Source organism: Physella acuta, unplaced genomic scaffold, assembly GCF_028476545.2.
Source record: "Physella acuta isolate Inbredline_101_S28 unplaced genomic scaffold, ASM2847654v3 ptg000264l, whole genome shotgun sequence".
Classification (NCBI taxonomy): domain Eukaryota; kingdom Metazoa; phylum Mollusca; class Gastropoda; family Physidae; genus Physella; species Physella acuta.
Genome location: NW_026731783.1, coordinates 666,697 through 685,449, shown reverse-complemented (window position 1 = coordinate 685,449; position 18,753 = coordinate 666,697). Strand labels below are relative to the sequence as shown.

The window sequence follows — 18,753 nt, the reverse complement described above, 5'->3', positions numbered from 1 at the left end:
CATCTTAGCACCTTGATTTTGCAAGCCATTATGAGCTGCTGACCTGTGTTCCATGATGTCTTGTTTGTTGTGACACAATCTGCAGGTAATGTTCCCTCCGTACCCTTCGTCTGCTTCATTGGGTATTCCACAAATAGCATGGACATCTTTGCCACAGGATCCACAAGAATATGCTGCACTACAATGTTTTTCACAAACTATACAGAATCTGTTGGCCACATTATTGTCACGCAACTGGTCTGGACGTTCCGCCACGGCAGTAGATGTGTGAGCTGAGGATGTAGTTGCATTTATGGCAACCTCCATTTCTTGTTCAATGTTCTCAAGATCTTCCTCAGTAGCTATTTTATTGAGAGCCTCTCTTAGTAGATTTGAATTGCTAAGTCCCACTTTTGCTTTGCATCCAAACAAGGCTTCGTATGGTGATTGTTGGATTCCTTGATGAAAAGAACGATTTTTCATAAATTGAATGAATTTGAGACTCTCAGCCCAATGAGCTGATTCATTTGTTTGCATCCATGTCATCATCATGTTTTGAACATCTAGGAACGCGGAAAAGTCTTTTGAACGTTCCGTCTTGTTGCACGTGGTCGGTGACGCCGACTGTCTTTTGTTCTTTGATGATTGTCTCACCTCGTCATCATGGAGGAGGCTGTCACATACAGTTGTAGCCCATATATTAAACTAACATGGATTTACATTTTTTTTCTTTTGACAGCCATCTGCTATGTCTGTCTCCTGGTCTGACGGCCCATGTCGCCTTGCATATAGAATGCTATACAAACAAGAGCTAAACAATACGTTACTCACAATGAAACCGCACCCAGAATAATTAAAACGCGATCACAACTTAGTCTAGATACAACATTGGCCAGGACATCACGGCCAATGCGCGCATTGGCCGGCCAATGTACAAAATACGCTGTCAAGTTTAAGTACTTCGGACTTTGGCCAGTACGTCCCGGCCAGTGCGCGCATTGGCCGGCCAATGTACGAAATACGATCTTAGTTCTAAGTTCTTCGGGCTTTGGCCAAGAGAGCCGGCCAATCCGCGCATTGGCCGGCCAATCCGGGGTTTGGCCGCACTTCGGGCTTTGACCGTAACATATATATATATATATATATATATATATATATATATATATATATATATATATATATATATATATATATATATATATATATATATATATATATATATATATATATATGTATCACCCATTTGATATGTTTATATACAATTGGAAATTATAATAAAGTATTAATTAATGGCGCTACAAGGTACACCTTACGTGTTATTGAATTATGTAACAATTTGTTGTTTTAGTGACAACTAGTTGTTATTGTGAGTTTTTCGTTCTTTAAAGACAGACGATAAACTGCTGGTTCATTTCACAACTTTATTTAGAGTAGTTAAATCCACAATGAATACAGTTCATTTCAAAGCTTTATTTAGAGTAGTTAAATCCACAATAAATACAGTTCATTTCACAACTTTATTTAGAGTAGTTAAATCCACAATGAATACAGTTCATTTCACAACTTTATTTCTTTATTTAGAGTAGTTAAATCCACAATGAATACAGTTCATTTCACAACTTTATTTCTGTATTTAGAGTAGTTAAATCCACAATGAATACAGTTCATTTCAGTAATCAAACATCCACCGTTTGATACAGTACTTATACTTAAAGTGTATGAATACAAAAAGATACAAATCATATGAATAATACTGAATACATTTCAAGTTCTAACAGTTCATTTCAGTAATATAGCCCTACATTCACCCCTTTAGTCATTCACTCCCGATGGCCAGGTATCCAACTATCACACACATTTTACCCCAAATACAATTCACTAAATTCAGTCTGTTAAAAATTAGTTAAAAATTAGTTAAACAAAAGAATTTCTTTTAAGGCTCCAACACGTTTTTTATGGACGTTAGCATCAGATGTGCGGGGTGGTGTTGGTTGATGACACGTGACACGTGTGGACTGGGTGAGGACTGAGCGGGGGGGTGTAACATTTAAATTGTTTTAGATCGCCATTACTGGTTGTATGACCTCTTAATAGATTTAATACAATCAATTGAGATGCGTCTTATAATTTGGAAATAGCGTACTCAAATATAACAATAATACGTTTTACATATATATGTCGTGTCATGAATTACTAGTACTTAAGATTATGTTACTTGTGTCTTGTAATGTATTACGGGTCTGCCGTATGGCATTCATGTGTGGTGTATGTGATAAACAATGTTATTTGATTTGGGCAATTATTTATTTAAACATTATATTAAACACACCTAATTTGAAGCCGCCTTATTTTAAATAATGTATTAAATAGTAATCTGCTATTCTGTGGAGAGAGGATATGGGCTAAGATAGTCGTAAAAACCGAATCAGGCTAATCAATGTATTGTGTGGATTTGGCTTTTGTAGTATTAACAAAATAACTTTTTCTGGAATAAATTTGGAAATAAAATAAAGTAATATAAATAACAGTGGTGTTATAATATTGTGTAAAATGAGACAATTTTTATCGTTTTTTAAATTGTCAATCATATTAATTTTTGAAACTTCAAAATCGTCTAAAAACTAGCAACAATATAAACGCCGTGATTACATAGTTGATCATCACTTAGTTGTTAATTATGTAAAACGTATTTCATTTAAACCAATTTTTTTTTAAATCACTTCATGTTTTGTTTTATAGTTTGGTAAGGGAAAACAACCTTTAAATAATTATCTTAGTCAAAATCAATTAAATAATATACATCACTTACGGGCAGAAATAACTACATTCGCTACTGTTTTATAAAAGAATATGATTAAAACTGTAAATTTATAGAAAAAGAGTGCACATATTTAATGCAGCACTTCTAAATAAATATAATAACGCTCCGTGTTTTAAAACATGTAACATTGATACTTTTTTATGAGTAATTGTACTTATAATAAATCGTTGGTTCAATCAATGCTACGAATGTTATCTGAATCGGTGAAAATTATATTTTTTTATCTAAATTTAATTACATATTTGCATTTTTAGGTTTAAAAAAAAATTGTAATTTTAAAATGAGGCTTTTTTTGTATTGGGTATAAATAACTCTTCTTAGATGGAAAGCACATGTCAGAGAAGTATTGCTATTGCAAATATGTATCAGTCATCTGTATCAGTCCTCATAAGCTGATGATGAAAACTGAAATTACTCCTAAGGCAAACACATTTGATGAACTTTTTTTCAAGTATAATAATACAAGTACAAGGTAAATCAACAACACATACCTGACTGTGTTGTTAAAGTATGATAGATACACACAAATAAAACTAAAATGTACATCAGTAAGAAAATACTAAATTAAAGACTATACAAAATAATATAACAATTACGTATTTAGAATTCGAATTATACGATATTATAAAAATTTCAGTAGGCTTTATGATTTTGCAAAAAAGCGTGATTGTGTTTTTATTTAGTTTATAAAGATGTATTGTATGTTATTTATTTTTTTCGAATATTGTTGAATGGGGAATATTATTTTATTCCAAATACATTCATATACCTGTCCGTATGCATTAATTTGAAAGGAGTGACGTATTTTAGTTATTAGTTTCCTACGGTTGAGCCTTTTATCGGACTTTTGGTACAGGTAGAGCGGGAGATAAGCCCTGTGCGAAACAAAGGACAGAAGCGACGGATGCACTATAAGCAAACCGATATACAAACCAGTTAGTCGAAGTAGGCCGTGTGAGACACAGACTAGGCCAGTGGTTTTCTTAAAGAAAAAAAAAAGTTATTGGCTTCTAAAGTGTATTGGGATAGTTATATAGTTATAGTATACGATTACTAATATTATCATAGTAGAGCTAGCTAAAACACTTTTGTGCGAAACATATGTATGTTTTTATATGAATCAATATGACTTCATATTTGTCGCTATGTATTTCAAATCATAAATCAAATGTATTTACTTAATTCTTTTTATTAAAAGATTTAAAAACTGGCAATTTTGTAAATTGTAGCTTCTGGCTCTTCCGTCGCAAAAGGTTGCCGACCCCTGCCCTAAGGGTGTTATTGGCTGAGAATTAGAATTATAGCTTATATGAATGTATTATTGTTAATTTTTTTTTTTTTTTTTTTTTTTTTTTTTTTTTTTGAACATTTTAATACTTTATTAAATACACCTTGCATGTCATATGTACAAACTTTTGTTTTAAAGTGTTTCAGGTTACTAGCCAGACATCCATTTTCTTGTTGCAGCAAAAGTTTTGTTTTGGTTTTTTTTTTTTTACATCTGTACATGTTTTAATAAACCCCAATAATATTACAGTACCTGTTTTTAATCAACCCCAACATATAAAGAAAAAATTAGTTTTAAACGAGAAATTGATTAAAAATATCAAAATGCAATATCTGTGCTGTTCTATTTCAACAATCAAAAGTATTATTAGAACTTCCCTATTTTTAGAAGCTCATTCCATCTCTTGTACAATTACAATGCCATCAGTTGAGGGACACCAGTCCCATGTAACAACCAAAGATCTACCTCGCTAGATATACTATAGGCCTACAGTAAGTAACAAATTGTAAAGTAATAATTCACAAGTTTATTTAGAAATTTTATTTTAAAAACCCTGACCACTTCTGGATATTTTTATCAAACAACTGCCCATAGAAAAACTTCCATTAGGAGTAGAGAAAATGTAGTAAAGAAGAAAGATACACTACTACAACTAGTTGTATGAGAGTATATGTGATAAAAAAACTTTTTTGATAATAAATAATTGTCACATGGCCGTTACTTTAAATTATTTGCGCAGATAATTTCGATTCTCTGCCTAGTCTAACATAGATGGAAAAATATTCCAATATAACTTTTTAATTAAAACGAGTTTCATAAGAATACATATTTTTCTGCTATAATAAATTAGGTATAAACATTCCTATCTGTAAAATTGTTAATTTATGGTTTTAAAACTGTCAATTGAACCATTCAGTTAAAGACAAATGTACAAACATAAAACAAAAACAACATGTGAATGATGACAGAAAATACTTATTAAAATTGCGCAAGATGTGCCAAGTTGTAATCCGCTATGGTGAAGTGACTGACAAAAGAATATCTAAAACAACTATACACTGACTGCTAGATCTCGTCAATGTTATCGTCGTCGTCATCATCATCAAAACCATCGAAAGTGATGTTCTCATCAATTTCATCCTCAAAGGTGTTCTCATTGATTTTAGCTGAGTCTGGCAATTCTCCGTATGCCTTCAATTACGAGCCTCATCAGCTGTATATTTTAAGATCACATCAGCTTTGGTGTCCTGGTAGTCTCTGAGACCCAGCAAGATAATGTCACCACCATTGATCCAAACCTAGCACCCACAAAACTCATTAGCTACCATAGTTACAGACATCACCACCATTGATCCAAACCTAGCAACCACAAAACTCATTAGCTACCATAGTTACAGACATCACCACCATTGATCCAAACCTAGCACCCACAAAACTCATTAGCTACCATTGATACAAACATCACCACCATTGATCCAAACCTAGCACCCACAAAACTCATTAGCTACCATAGTTACAGACATCACCACCATTGATCCAAACCTAGCACCCACAAAACTCATTAGCTACCATTGATACAAACATCACCACCATTGATCCAAACCTAGCAACCACAAAACTCATTAGCTACCATAGTTACAGACATCACCACCATTGATCCAAACCTAGCAACCACAAAACTCATTAGCTACCATTGATACAAATATCACCACCATTGATCCAAACCTAGCAACCACAAAACTCATTAGCTACCATTGATACAAACATCATCACCATTGATCCAAACCTAGCAACCACAACACTCATTAGCTACCATAGTTACAGACATCACCACCGTTGATCCAAACCTAGCACCCACAAAACTCATTAGCTACCATTGATACAAACATCACCACCATTGATCCAAACCTAGCAACCACAAAACTCATTAGCTACCATTGATACAAACATCACCACCATTGATCCAAACCTAGCAACCACAAAACTCATTAGCTACCATAGTTACAGACATCACCACCATTGATCCAAACCTAGCAACCACAAAACTCATTAGCTACCATTGATACAAACATCACCACCATTGATCCAAACCTAGCAACCACAAAACTCATTAGCTACCATAGTTACAGACATCACCACCATTGATCCAAACCTAGCAACCACAAAACTCATTAGCTACCATTGATACAAACATCACCACCATTGATCCAAACCTAGCAACCACAAAACTCATTAGCTACCATTGATACAAACATCACCACCATTGATCCAAACCTAGCAACCACAAAACTCATTAGCTACCATAGACACAGACATCACCACCATTGATCCAAACCTAGCAACCACAAAACTCATTAGCTACCATAGACACAGACATCACCACCATTGATCCAAACCTTCTTCCTTAGCTTGCCTCTGATGTTACATAACCTTTTGACTCCATCAAAACACATTGCTTCAAGTCTGACATTGCTTAACATTTGTGTCACTTGGGCATACTCCTGACCCTCTTCTTTGAAGATCAACTCTCTTTTCTCATTTTCATTCTCATTTTTACCCATTCTCCTGTTTTTACCTCCCTTTCCTTTATTTTAAGGCATCCATTAAGTCAGTGTGTTTAGATTTATCTATGAATGTATTGTTGCTAAAATAATTATTTCCGGACAGAAATGCGTCTCGTGAGTATTGAATAAGCTGAATAAATTGCGTGTCTTAGAAAAAAATATACATTAAAGTCACTGTTTTCAATTTTATAACATGAAATATTTTTAATGCATATTAGCGTGACAACTAACTTTTAATATTTTCTAAAACCTCTAAAAACTGTGTGCAATAATTTATACTGTGACCATTTTTGAAAAAAAAAATATATATTTGTAAAATTTACAAAAAAAACCGACCGGCTAGTAATTTGCTTTGCGTTGGCTCCCTTGTAATTTTTTCTCCATATAAAAATGGCAAAGGTCTTTGGCAGATATGTACTACTGATATGAGTGTATTATTTATAAAATAATTGTTTCCCGACTGGAAATAACGGCTGAATATTGATTATGCTGAATAAATTGTTTGTCTTAGAAAAATGTATACATTAAAGTGACTGTTTTCAAATTTTAAAGCATGAACGACTTTTAATGAATATTACAGTGACTACTGATTTTTTAAATATTTTCTAAAGTACTTAAAAACTGTGTTTGATAATTTATACTGTGACCATTTCTTTAAAAATATATCTTTCTGAAATTTACAAAAACCCACCCGCTAGTAATTTGCTTTGCGTTGTCTCCCTTGTAATTTTTTTCCATATAAAAAATGGTAAAGGTCTTTGGCATATATGTATTTAAATAAAAAAAAAAAAAAAAAAAAAAAAAAAACTCACATTTTGTTCCAGCCATAATCTTTCTGATTTAGAACTCTAACCAATACAGTATGAAATGTTAATTGTAATGGTATAACTGTAAAATATGTGTATAACGTTTAAATTGCGTTATTAATTATTTTTATTTTTATTTTTATTTTAAACTGTGAAACACCGCAACGCTTAAGAATGAGTTTATCGCAAATACGTTTTGGTAAAATGGCCTCCAGCAAACGGCGTTCGGGCAATCGAAATTAATTAATGTTTTTTTTTTCTGAATTTGTCATAATCTTATTGAGAAGAAAATTATATCGCGTTAGGGGTGTCCATATATGACATCACACTCTAAGCAGGGGCGGAACTACAGTGCCGCCAGATCCCGCAATGCGTGGGGGACCACGCCATTTAGGGGCCGAAGGCCGACCATGAAAAAAAAAAGTGTTATAGTTAAAAAAAATGTTCTTGCATTTTTGACTTAATGTTTGTTTTGTAAAAAAGATTACCGTAGCTGCGGTTGGATTATCTTTATTCTATATACACCACCCCACGCACATTTTTCCTTCGTTTTTAAACCACTGTGAAAGCCGAGTCCTCTTTCTCCTACAATGAAACTTATCAAAGATAAGCAAACGTTCAAACCACTTCCATGACTTATTTCCCTTTTTAAAATAGTCAAATAGTGATGCTCATAAGCCTCTTTTCAATAGATTTGTACTAAATAAATTAAAACGCAATTACTTCTCTTTACTATTATTTGTTTATAAATTATTTACTAAAGAATGACACAGTATAAAAATAAAATGTATTTAAAATTAATAAAATAAATACAAAAAAACATGACAATAAACATGACACGAGACACCATTATTTACAGAAAGCTTTCATGTTTTATATTATTTTGACCGTTATCGTGCTAAACGACTTATGGCAGAGATAATATAAAACTAATTTTCACAAAACAGACTAATGCACTTACACTCATGACATGATGTTGTAATTTGTTTTAATTAAATAAAACCCACGTATTTCTCATAACACGAACAGGCCAGCATGAATAAGTATCCTATGTTCGTATGCTGTGTACATATATAGGCCTATATATTTATATGGGGGGGAGGGCTAAAATTTTTTTTTTGCGGAGTGGCCCCTTTTTTCTAGTTCCGCCACTGACTCTAAGGAGGAAAAAGGGGGTCCGTAATTTTGCGACAATGTGTGATGAGGGGGAGGGGGCTTTTTTGCATTGTAAAAAGCAATGCTAGAAACGAATTTTAGCTGTTGTTTATAGTCAAAAAATGTTTTAATAAATTGTAATAAAAATTAATTAAAACACTTTATGTTGACAGAGTTCAGACAAGAAATGGGAAAATATAACTGTTTTAAGGAACATACAACGGAAGTTTTGAGGGGAGGGGGGGGGGGGGTTGTAGGCTGATGTGTGACGTCATTGTATGGGGATCTGTCTTTTTGTGACTAAGGGGAGTGGCAGGGAAGGGAGGTAAAAATCGTAAAAAAAAACCGTTAGGTCATTTATGGATGACCCCTAAAGAATCATTTTTTTTGCCTTACTTAAGTGGAAAATTTAATAATTACAAAACGTATTGAGAGAAAATTTAGAACGGACAATGAGATGAATAATAATATGATTAAAAAATGTATTGGTAAAATCTAAAGTTATCCCTCAAACGTTAAAGATTTACAGTAATCACTGAAAGGTAAATACGTCATACATGTATTTATGTATACTCGTAATGTCTAGGCCTCGTACAAACTATACGTAACCATAACACAATCGTTTTGCTAACTCTATCATGTATTCATGTGTAAAAAGACAAATTTAAAATCTATAACTGTTGTGTCAAAAAAATATAGTACGCATTCTATCATATCTCTAAATATCTTCATAACAATAATAAAACACATAGAAACAAACCAAACAATATAATCACATGTTCTATTCAACATGTAACATTGAAAAACTATTACAAACATTTTCGCCACAAATTATGTGGGTCGGCCTAGAAAAACATTATGTGACTGTTGACTCGTGTCTGTCCTTTAATTAAATATATTATACACGAATGACTTCTAGATTGTTCTTTATTTTGCAAACATGTTGTTATAGCCAAGGGTACCAGTTTGGATAAGCTACCGCTGTCTATACTATCATATTTTTCGTGTTAATAAGCTTTATATTATTGCCAGAAACAGTGATTGTATATAGAGACAAGCTTTCTGTTTTACTGATTGGTCTAATTGAAGGCGTGTTAATTACTGATTGATTAACTAAAATCGAGCTTTATAATTATAAATAAAACATATGGTTTACATATATAATTACATTTCACGTCAACTTATGACAGCATAATCTGGTATATGTCAGGTCGCCTAATAATGTGTTATTTCAAGCAGTTGACATGGAACATTAATATAACGTCTGTTTATGCCAACTCGGTTTTTTAATACTTAATTATAATACTGCAATAAAAATGAATGTTTCCAATACACTACCGTCTTATTCCAAAACATATCAAGGGCTCTAATTGAAAATTTGACTTCTACTGCAATTGATGTCATTTACTTTTATTTTTAAATACTAAAAAAGGCCGATAGTTGCATACTATTAAATTATCAAGAGGATATTTCGATACACGGATACATGTCTATCTTTATTTTTATATGTGTCTTTAAATAAGTGGTGACTAAATTAATCATAAGTGGCTATGAGTTATACATTTATCAAAGACAACAGATTAGGTCGGTTCAATTTACGATGAGACTTGCGTCCTAGTATGTTAACGTCAAATGCTGTCACAGAAAGAAAGAAATATCTGTGGACGATAGAAATAATAGATTATAGAAACATATCAATCATACCTAACGTAGCTGGTTATCTAGCAGAACAACAAAGGAAAGTACGGATGATGTTTTTACTGAATGGGGACTCAAGAGTTATACAACAAAAAATATGGCATCAATTCTAAGGTTTGTGTAATTTGTAAGAAACCTTTTGAAAAGGAGATGGAATACTACGGCTGTATGTAAATACCCTGTCCGACTTTAAGCACATAATCACCCCCCCCTCTCTGGCTGAGCTTTGTGTTTATACCAGTGTTTTTTACCAGATCCAAAACAAGCCATATAATTTCTTGAGAAAATGAAAGAGAAAGTTAAAGCCAGTGAAGAAGTCAAATGTTTTGTGTATGACTACAATGGGTAAAATCTATCTCCGGAATACAGAATTCCCTCCAGTGAAGACCCTAATGGAAGAGTGAGAGAAGATTTTCCATGATATAGATGGAGTGACCACAGTACATGGACGCTTCTATGAACTAACGAGCAACTATCATAAACTAATGAGCAACCATACTCAGTACTATCAAAAGGCCCTTAGGTTCTTAGGCTGTACAGATCTGATAGACATACCAAAAACCGAGCAGGTAGAGAGGGCTTTTAATATTGTTTTGGCAGCTGTAATAGGCGAGGGTGTATACAATTTTGGTGAGCTCCTTGCCCATGATATCTTGACATCCTTGAAGGATGGTTGAGCTGTTAGTCATGAAAGGAATGCCTGATACTAACAACCGCTAATGATATTCTCAAATTATTGTTAAAGCATTTTTGCATTTTACCTTCATTTTTTTGTATTTTATTCGTTTTAAATTGCTTTATTTTTCATTAACCATAACTAATCGCAATTATATAATTATAAATAAAGGTAGATTGCTATATTATATGTAAAGAAACAATAGTCACTTATGATTGTAAGTTTAGATACGTTGTAAGAGAAATAATTTAATTTAGTCACTTATCATTTGTTTAAATGCCCGTAAAATAAATTATAATTGAAATGACTTTTTTTAAAGTTCATTATGACAAAAAAAATCGGTTATCATAGAGAACAGTTGTAATGATCAATACATTTATTTTGACCAGTATGACTGTTGGGATTAAAATACATAACCTGTTGTCTACACTGGACACATAACCTGTTGTCTACACTCGACACATAACATGTTGTCTACACTCGACACATAACCTGTTGTCTACACTCGACACATAACCTGTTGTCTACATTCGACACATAACCTGTTGTCTACACTCGACACATAACCTGTTGTCTACACTCGACACATAACCTGTTGTCTACACTCGACACATAACATGTTGTCTACACTCGACACATAACCTGTTGTCTACGCTCGACACATAACATGCTGTCTACACTCGACACATAACCTGTTGTCTACACTCGACACATAACCTGTTGTCTACACTCGACACATAACCTGTTGTCTACACTCGACACATAACATGTTGTCTACACTCGACACATAACCTGTTGTCTACACTCGACACATAACATGTTGTCTACACTCGACACATAACATGTTGTCTACACTCGACACATAACCTGTTGTCTACACTCGACACATAACCTGTTGTCTACACTCGACACATAACATGCTGTCTACACTCGACACATAACATGTTGTCTACACTCGACACATAACCTGTTGTCTACACTCGACACATAACCTGTTGTCTACACTCGACACATAACATGCTGTCTACACTCGACACATAACATGTTGTCTACACTCGACACATAACCTGTTGTCTACACTCGACACATAACATGTTGTCTACACTCGACACATAACCTGTTGTCTACACTCGGCACTGTTCTGCAACAACTTCTAACGCTTCTCTACAATGTGTTAATGCAATGGAATGAAAAAGAAACAATAGGCTTGAACAGCTGGTTCTAAATGGCTCCAAAGTATTGTTGCCAGAAAGCTCATGTTTCAACCAAAATTGATTGTTTATAATACTTGTGAAATAATTACAAAATGACTTATGGTTTTATAAAGGCTAACAATATTCACTCAAATAACTGTGCCGGGTAACAATTGTTAGTCACTTCAAATCTAAACTTATTGATCGATTCAGGCGATAGATATTGAAAAAACGCACAGCAATTAATTTTTTAGATCAACAAAATGACATACATTTTAGTTTAGCTAGAACAAAAATTATCAACTTTTTTGACGGTACCCAACCCCACCAATTTCATATGCGCATTCGCCGAACCCTTCTTAATAGTGATATCGCCTGCACTGAGAAAATCCAATTGTTAGTAAAGCTTAAAAATCTTAGATTAGCAAATTTCAAATGGACCTAAAAATCGCTTAAGCTTAATTTACCGCATATATTAAAACAATTACAAAAACACCGAATATTTTTATCAGCGTTTTAAATAATGTCATTCTATCGAATACACACATTTAAAAAAAAAAAATAAATAAATACATAAATTAATTAATTAATACGCATTTTCTATTTTATCACAGTAATAATTCTTCGATTACTTCTTACTATTGTTTAAACTATTTATTAATGCAGTTGGTTATACAAATATGTTGGTTATCTACCTGCAATTGTTGCTGAATAACAAATGGTAAGTGATTGGTAGATATTAATTTTCGTTAAAAATTAAAATAGTAAAAAATATAATTATCTATCATGATTGAATATTTTAGTTAATAACAATAATTTCACATGTAATTTACTAGTATTGAAAACAGTGGCGTAGCGAGGTCGGGTGTCACCCGGTGCGGCACTTAATGGTATCACCCCCCAGAGGCATAACGACCCTTCCCGGGGACAAACTTTTAAAATTTCGATTTGCACCCCCCCCCCCCACCCTAAAACTTTTGATTTGCACCCCCCCCCTCAAACTTTCGATTTGCAACCCCCCATCAAGTTTTTCTCTTTAAATTTTGCTATTTTTTGCCTTGGTGTCACCCCCCTAAATGGTGTCACCCGGTGCGGTCCTTACCGCCCACCCCTCGCTACGCCTCTGATTGAACACGATTTTTTTTAAAATATTTTTTTTTATAAAACGGGTTAAATTCGCCAAATTGGAGCGGACTAATTTAAGTTCAATGTAACTCTATATGTGGGAATTATATAGCTATCCAAAACAGATATGTAGAAATGGTTGCGTATAATGTGTTGTTTCTAGCTTTATATGATTGCCAAACTGACCTACGGCTAATTTAAAGATGATAGCTTTTTCATGATTTACTCTAGACAGTAAAAGTTGATAGACAATTGTCTAAGGTTTTGGTTTGAATGAACTAGGAGAGTCTCACTATAATGGCTCTGTAAAACAAATGTCACCTTTTTTTATGAATTAGATATTTAAACCAGGTTAAGAATCACTGCTCTCGTTTTGTACACATCTCTCTAGATTCTAGAACATCTGTAACATGTTTTGTTCTACTTTCTCACGGCACACGTAATGGTATTTGTGTTGTTGTTTTTGTTATGGTTTTAATAAAGTAACTAAAAAACCCGGGAAGAGAACAACTACATAAATAATACCACCCGAATTGCTGACCTGTGTGGGTGTTTATTTTGTTTTAATTTTAATGTTTTAAAGATACATAGTCAATTTTTTTAATTGTTCTTGTATTATGCTCAAATGTTTAAAGATACATTTGGAAATATACTGATACGTCTAAAGCTATTGAGACACACGATCAATGAGGCGGGTATGCTGCAAATTGTCTAAGCTAACTCACTGAAAATTGCAGTAGAAATTAATATTTTTAAAAATTATTTTGTTTTGCTATTAAAATAATTATTTACCAACACCCGCCGTCCAAATTTACATATCAAGGGAAGAGAGTTCTAAATATTTACCATGCTTGATGATATCTGCGAAAAAAATATATAATATATCTTATAATTACACTTTTTAATTAATTGATTATGTTAGAAATAAAATAATAAAACATAACAACAGAAAAATTAAGTTTAATAATGGAATACAAACAATTTTTACCGTTAATAAAAAATAATTAAAAACTATGACTTAAAAGTAAATTAATGTATTAGTTATAAATAAAAGTAATATTTCATTCACGGTCAAACTTATCCCCACGAGGCTACATGTTTTTATAAATATTGATTTCGCTTATTTGTAATATGCGTTTCATTCTGATGCTTCTAAAAGCATTATTTAATCGGTGATGTTTCCCTTAGATTTTCGAAAAAAAATAGAAATTGTATGTGACAAATCACATATATGTAATCTGCTTTTGATACAACGTAGTGTATATGCTTACACTTATTGTTATAACAAAACTTGTCGATGTTACATGAAACGGATGATTTTAGATACTGATGTCCAATAATAAAATACGTGTGTTGGGTTGTTAGTAGAATTATAACCTCCACTAATTTTATGGTTTGAAATTAGGGTCAGGCGTATGGTAGGACTAGGGTTGGGGTTAGAGTTAGGGACAGGGTTAGCATTGACATTAGCCAGCAATGTGTGGATTTAGTTAACTACCAGTAACCTAACACCCCTTTTTTAAAGAAGATTCTATTATCGGACACTGGTATACATATTCCCCCAGAAAACTATGTTCGCATCAACTACAACATATGTATTCGGCTTTCTATAACGCGGACGACACGCTATGTGTAGGCCTATATTTAACTTCAGTCTGTCAGAATATATTAGTCTTATAACAACATTTAGGATTTGCTAATAATAGATGTAGACTGGCTGATCTTCACATTTCAGCAAGAGTAACGTATAATTATATAAGTAGATATAATGTAATGTAAGATAATTTTGTATAGAATTGTATGTTTACTTAATTTAAAAAAAAAATAACAAAATAGCAAGCTGGCCGACTTGATGGTGACGATGTAACAGATGTAACATCAACATTGACTAAATGAATATGTACTGTACGGTTTGCCTACCAGTATATCACACGATCCTGACAACGTCTATGTGAGACCCTTGCTTTCCTAGTTATGATTATGACATAATCATATCGATACATTGTACAGGTTAATATTTTCTCTGAAAAAAAAATTGTTTCCCAAGTAATGAAAGAGGTCTAAACGTCGTTGAATGTCATGTTTTGCATTTTTCAGAAACATGTATGCGCAAAGATCAATGTTTTAAAATATAATATTATATACTTTTTAAATTTAAAATAAGCATGCTACTTCATAATCTTCACAGTTTTAAAGAAATAAAGTAGATTACTAAAATTTATCCGTATTTTCTCATAAAGCGTTTTAATTCTTTATTATAACGAATAAGATAGCGATTATTATGCACGTTCCCTATAGTTATCTCCCTTGTACAGTTTAAATTAAATAAATTGCAACTGATATGCAAGTTTAGTTTTGTATTAAAAAGTGATATTAAAAAAAACAAGCCCCAAAATGACTCAACAATAGACTGCCAACAAGCAGAGCAGATCAATAACAAACAGCAAATCATTTTCTTTCTAGCCAAACAAGAGAATCAGGAATAGACGTTACTGCATGTTATTATTTCTTTTTATTTGACTAATTAAGAATAAACCATGTGTGATTAAAGAACCGTAAAAACGGACGAAAATTGATTAGCTGACTGTGATTGTGAGGTATGTTTCACCAGATGATGAGCTACCCGTTACACGTTTTTTCTTAACTTCCCTAGACATGGGTAGCTACACGGGGGAATGTATGGCTAAGGTTGTGCAGAACTATCTTTAGAATGTGGAGAAATATGTTTTAATAAGTGTTGGATAATATTGCTGCCAGTGCCACTATTCTCTACATGATGGCTATTTTTTTTATACAATTTACTTTATTATCAGAATCTGACAGTCATAAACTCAAAGATCAAAACTTGTCGATTAAAAACGCGAATTAACTAACAACTGTGGTTTAAATTGTAAAATGAACCATTTCGGTGCACCGATTTACTTCAGTCAAATAAATGAAGAGACGCAACTTAATTATGTGTTTTCATTTACGTTTTATTTAATTGAAAGTCAAAGTTTGAAGTTAAAAAAAAAATGAAAGAATGTTTTAAAAAAGTTTTTGTTTTCATGTACGTGTGGTTAATTTTCTACTCTCGATAAATTACAAAATGTTAGAAAAAACATATATATATATATATATATATATATATATATATATATATATATATATATATATATATATATATATATATATATATATATATATATATATATATATATATATATATATATATGAAATTATGTACTCCACAAATATTGCACTCAATATTTCACTAAACGTTGGAGCTATCTTTCATGTATTATAATTCAGAAAGTCAATATTTTTTAACCAATGGCTTATATATAGATTTAAGTAAAGATGCAGATACGGAGCATGCTTGGTTGTCTGTTTGTCTGTCAGTGTGTCTGGTGTATATTAAATCATGTCACTAAGTTTAAAATCATTTCAATTTAATGAATGTCTTCAAACTTCACTGGTACTAGATAACTGACAGTGTTATTTAATACAGTTGAAAATAAAACACAACTGCAATGAGTCCGTTCGAAAAAAAATCTATTTTCCATCACACTTCAATGTGTCACGCCCACACACACACACATACACAATCAAATAAATTGCATTTGATAGACTGCACCAAAACCTATCCCCTCACACCAACATGTTACTCTCTGTGTCTAATATAGACAACAGGTTATGTGTCGATTAAAGACAACATGTTATGTGTCGAGTGTAGATAACATATATGTCGATTGAAGACAACATGTTATGTGTCGATTAAAGACAACATGTTATGTGTCGAGTGTAGACAACATATTATACGTCGATTGAAGACAACATGTTATGCATTTTAATCCCAACAAGTCACACTGGTGAACATAATTGTATTGACCATTACGACTGTCCCTTATGTTAATTGTTCCTTTGTCAAAATAAACTTTTTTTTTTATTATTTAAATTGTAATGTATTTCACGAGCATTTAATCAAATGATAAGTGACCAAATTATATATTTCCTTGACAAGTATCAAAACTTACAATCATAACTGACTATTAGTTCTTTACATATAATAAAGCAACCTAGCTTTATTTATACTTATATACTTGCAGTTGTTTATGGTTAATCAAAAAAAAATCGATCTAAACCAAATAGAGTAAAAAAAAAAGAAGAAAAAATGCAATAGGCTACTGCCTCAATAATTATTTGAGAATAGCATAAGTAGCTGTTTGTACCAAGCGTTCCATCAAGCCAATATCTTTTCCAAACAACTCAAGGCGATTCTGCATGCCGGAAATCTGTTTGCGATCCTTTAGGCTGTAACCATGTCATGTGATATTTCTGTTCTATTTCATCAATAGATTCTCTCACTAACCCAAGCCTCACAGCTTTCATGACTAACAGCTCAACCAGATTTTTTGTTAATTTTGACAGTCTGGGCAATACTATCAAATGTCCGTTGTGTATCTGTTGCTGGCCTTTGGAATGTCATCTCCACCAAACATAACAGATTGATCTTGTTTCCTAGTTACAAGTTCATTGACTTTCAGATCCGGCTGAGTAGACCATTTTACCTTCAGTCCTATGAATTTGTCAATATCTCCGCTGTTAAAGGCATACAGAAGATCAACCAGCCATTCTTTATCTGTGCCCTTCAAGGATGCCAAGTTATCATGGGCAAGGAGCCCACCAAAATTGTATACACCCTCGTCTATTACAGCTGCTAAACCAATATTAAAAGTTTTCTTTGCTTGATCGGCTATTGGCGTGTCTATCAGATATATGCAACCTAAGAACCTAAGGGCCTTTTGATAGAACTGAGCATGGTTGCTCATTAGTTTATGATAGTTGCTCGTTAGTTCATAGAAGCGTCCATGTACTGTGGTCACTCCATCTATATCATTTAAAATCTTATCTCACTCTTCCATTAGGGTCTTCACTGGAGGGAATTCTTTATTCTGGAGATACATTTTACCCGTTCATTTTTATTGCATTATTAGAATTACAAAGCTCTTGCCTAATATGGTACAACCATATACAACCTAATCTGTATGTAGCTTACCGCCATGAATATTGAAACACTGAGTTGGCATAATATGACGTTGTAGTAATGTTCAATGTCAACTGCTTGAAATAACACCCGTCTATAACAACATATTTACAAAATAAAGAACATTCTAGAAGTTATTATCTTATAATGTATTTAATTAAAGTTTATTAAATGACATACACGTGTTTACAGTCACGCAATGTATTTTTACGCCGACCCACATAATATGTTACGAACATGTATGTAGTAGTGTCCCAATGTTATATTTTATACTGAGTTTGAATTTGATTTTAAATATGTTCATTACAAATAAATTAATAAGATTGAATTGTTAATTGTGTATAGAATTTTGTAGCACTTGAATAGAACAGTTGATTCTATTATTTGTTTTGTTACTATCTAGTGCGGTTTATTATTGTTAG

At 32.7% G+C, this 18,753-nt stretch overlaps 2 pseudogenes; both read right to left on the bottom strand.

Moving 5' to 3' along the window:
• Nucleotides 1–4,890: 4,890 nt before the first annotated feature.
• LOC131939102 (eukaryotic translation initiation factor 1A, X-chromosomal-like) lies at nucleotides 4,891–6,688 on the bottom strand (annotated as a pseudogene).
• A 10,795-nt stretch (nucleotides 6,689–17,483) lies between these two features.
• LOC131939063 (26S proteasome non-ATPase regulatory subunit 13-like) lies at nucleotides 17,484–18,251 on the bottom strand (annotated as a pseudogene).
• Between the last annotated feature and the right edge of the window lie 502 nt (nucleotides 18,252–18,753).